Source organism: Ursus arctos, unplaced genomic scaffold (assembly GCF_023065955.2).
Source record: "Ursus arctos isolate Adak ecotype North America unplaced genomic scaffold, UrsArc2.0 scaffold_11, whole genome shotgun sequence".
Classification (NCBI taxonomy): Eukaryota; Metazoa; Chordata; class Mammalia; order Carnivora; family Ursidae; genus Ursus; species Ursus arctos.
The window spans coordinates 73,001,918-73,005,748 of NW_026622775.1; the positions used below are offsets into that span (position 1 = coordinate 73,001,918).

General features: G+C 47.6%; 1 long non-coding RNA gene across 1 annotated transcript; it reads left to right on the plus strand.

Moving 5' to 3' along the window:
* Window positions 1-301: 301 nt before the first annotated feature.
* On the plus strand, window positions 302-2,494 carry LOC130543318 (uncharacterized). Its single transcript, XR_008958569.1, has 4 exons — window positions 302-498; window positions 1,164-1,356; window positions 1,548-1,749; window positions 2,319-2,494. It is a non-coding gene; the product is annotated as an uncharacterized LOC130543318 (long non-coding RNA).
* The last annotated feature ends 1,337 nt before the right edge of the window (window positions 2,495-3,831 follow it).

Below are 3,831 nucleotides of genomic sequence, written 5' to 3' on the forward strand. Positions count from 1 at the left end.
ACATCAAGGTGAGAACACAAAAGAACTTCTCTGTCCCCCGTAAGATTAAAGTCATACCAACTTGTACATACTGAAAAGATAAGAAAAGTCTGTCACTTTCTGGAATCTTCTGCCTCATCGTGATGGGTAACTGTACCTAACACAGAACAGAACAAATATATAACCCTGCCCTAAATATTCCTTCCCTGGAGCACTCCCTTCTTTGTGAAGACTGTGTCTCCCAGGCATCTGACCTGACTTGGGTTTGAATAAAACTCTCTTCATTTCTCTCTAAAATGTTTTAAAATGTTCCTTCCTTTAGTGTTGACAATAACACTATGTTTTCTTTTCAAGTGAAAAATAAATGTTCCTGGTTCACAACCGTGACAGCACAGAAGGCCGGCTGTTCCTCCTGGCCCCTACCCTGCAGAACCAAGCATGTGTATATAGATTGCAGCACAAATGGGCTCATCCTAGAAGGATGCTTTGAAGGTCTGGGAAGCACTATCCACTCCATGGGTGAGACAAGAAGGCAAAGCTATTCCCGCTTGGAGCATTCCTTTTGGGGCTTAAAATTGCCTTGGACATGCATGAAAGCATTGCCATTTCCTAAAGCCCAAAGCTGGAACAGTCTGAGAGCAGCTGACCTAGCCAGAATCCAGGCACACACCTGTAGTAAGGGTTGGTGCAGAAGGGAAGGGGCAGGGCTCTGAGGGTGTTCTGCAGCTAGAGGGGTCCGCGGAAGGGGCAGTGTATGTGTGTGTGTGTGTGTGTGTGTGTGCTTGGGGCCCTGCCTGTGATCACAGTCATGCCTGCGCTGGGCATTGAGCCAAGGAGGCAGGTCTTGGACCCCTTGCATTCCCAGAGTTGTGAGTCATGGGGCCGGTTGCCCCGCATTCAAGGGGCTGGAAACCGCACACTCCCAAACCAATCACCCCATGGGGGTGGAGCTACGTCTCTGTGGGCAAACCCAGAGCAGACCTAGGATGCAGACTGGGACCCAGGGAAGGGGAGCTCTGAGAGATTCAACGTGTGGAGTTCCTGGCTGAGTGAATGCATGCTGTGTGCCTGTGTGGGGCATGGTCTGGGAGTAGGGGCACCCCGGGTGAGAGGTGGGGTTCTGGAAGGGCATGTGGAGGGAGTTCATTTGGAGATTCAGTTGAGTTTTCTTTTTCCCTTGATAGTCTCTTCTGCCTACTCTCTGTCAACTGGCCTTACATAGCAAACCCATGGACTCCAGGGCACCTGCTCAGCAGAGCTTTTGTGGTATTGGTCGCAGACATTCCAGGGTTTCACTTGTTCCCCAGCAAGAGCGAGAGTAAGGACCGCACGGTCCCCAACTTCAGTGCGGTGCCCCTGTCCCCCGACACAGTGCAGGTAATGGACCTTGAGCAGTTCCCCAAGTTCAGCAGGGTGTTCCCTGTTCCTTCAGGCACATGTGTGGCACTAGGAAACCCCAGAGCCGTTACCCAACTTCAGCATTGTGCTGCCTGTTCCCTGGGAATGGTGGCAATGGGTTGGAAGATAATTACTACTAAAAGACAAGTCTGTGTTTCTCCTTCTCCCAGAAACTGCAGCAGACATGCTGGTTTTAGGTCCGAGGAGCTGCCTTCTCCCCACCTGACAACACTTCTCTTCTCTGGCTCCGCGAGACCTGAGGTTTTGAACGTCTGCATCTGAGTCAGTGAGGCAGCTTGACACAGGACACCAGCATTCAGAGAAAGCGGCAGGTCCATTTGGAGAAATGTCATATCCACGTCAGGACTGGAGGTAACACCTCTCATTAACCCACTATCTCCTGGGCTTTTCTCTTTTCTCTAGTTGAGCCATGAAGTAAAACTTAAGTAATAGTTGTCAGCGTTCTGAATTTGGTGAAGGAGGTACTTAGTTTCTGAGCTTAGAGCACTTTGCAGGGGATCCCATTTTCTCTGTTCATTGACTGCTTATGAATGTATTTTGAACAGCTGTTTCCTAGAAACACTCTTTCATTAGAAAGGGAAGGTTAGATTTACTCTTTGTGTATTTTTAAGATATACATCTAACAGTGTTTATTCAGTTGGGCCTACGATATGGGTGAGTGGCCACCATTTAGGGTTAGATGGCTTTTTGTCGTCAGATACAGATATGGATGATGTCTTGTCATTTGTCAAAGGTGATGTTTCATCACTGATTAGTCTTTTCATCCCAAGAATTACAATGAGGGTCGAGGGAAAATTCAAAATTATTCAAAGCAGTCTTTTCCTGTTTAAAAGTTAAGCTTGACTATCTAGCTTTACTAGATGTATCAACTCAATATTTTGAGGTGCCATATTCTCTCTGTCATTTCTTTGGTGGTGCAGTCAGAAGGAGAGTCTTTGGGAATTCCCTTGGATAGAGTCATGCTGGTGGCTTCAAGGGGCCTGGTGACGGGAGCCCTGGGCTGAGTTCTGGAACTACTTGCTTGACGCTGGGTGAGTCAGGTTATCCCACAGAGTTTCTGCTTCCTCCCTATGAGATTGCTGGAAGGTGAAATAAGTCAAGCAGAGAAAAGCAATTTTGATACGGATTCACTCATTTATGGAACAGGAGAAATAGCAGGGAGCTCAGTAGGAGAAGGAAGGGAAGAATGAAGGGTGGGGTAAACAGAAGGGGGAATGAACCATGACAGACTATGGACTCTGGGAAACAAACTGAGGGCTTCAGAGGGGTTTGGTGGGGGATTGGGATAGGCCGGTGATGGGTATTAAGGAGGGCACGTATTGCATGGAGCCCTGGGTGTTGTATGCAAACAATGAATCATGGAACACTACATCAAAAACTAAGGATGTAGTGTATGGTGACTAACATAACATAATAAAAAAAATTTAAAAAAGAAAATAAAGAAATTGATGGAAGGTCATATCTGTGGAAAGTCTTTTTACACAGAAACTGTTCTGCCTATTGAAGAGCAACTAAAAACGAGGTGATTTGGGCTCTATTATTCTGTAAATAATAATTTTAAAACTCCCTGTCCTAGGGATATGGTATTTTATTGCATAAGGAGGCCTGAGAAGGCTGCAATGAAAGATTGAGATCTCAGAACACGTTCATGTTCCATGCATACATCACTTAACAGTTTGCACAGGTAGGAAGGTAAGTGGAGATAAATATGAAAGAAAGGGAAAGAAGGTGTGAACCATTCATTAGGTAGCCTTCTCCCTTTCTCAGGAAAGCCTTGGGCCAGTGTAATTTTGGGAAAGGAGGGGGAATCCTGGAGCTTTGCAGCAGATGGGGGTTCCAGGTCTGGGTAGAGGTGACGGGTCCCAGAGGAGAGCTGAGTGCATTCTGCAGCATGGTATGGGCAGGGCGCGCTCGTGAGGTGGCTGTGGTCTCCCATGTGAACGTTGTGACAGGTGAGGGCTGTGAGCTGGTTCCTGGCTGAGGACAGTTGAGGCACAGGTGGAGAGCTGGCCGAGTCCCTTCTTCAGGGCCACCAGCCTCAGCCAGCACACACAGAATCATCATTTGTCCCTGTCACTCCAATTCAGGCAGTCAGAGTTGCCAGGCCGAGATGTTTGCTGGAGCTTCTTTCCTTGCATGTGTGTGAAGTTTCAAACCTGAAGTGATGGACATGATGGGCCCTCAGAAAATCCGTAACTCTTATTTCCTGCTCTTATATCGACCAGTGAAGTGAATCGGACCGGCTAGTAGAAGGGGCTATCTGTGTGTTTTTATTTCCCAGTTTAATTAAAGAATGGGAAAACAGTCTTGTGAAATATTAAAAGAATCCTTTGTTGGTGTTCATGTCCCCCCCCCCCCCGGGGTGGGGGTGCTTACCTGGAGACCCATCCAGGGCTCTGGAAGCTTGACCCGGTGAGTCACTTGCGACTTGAG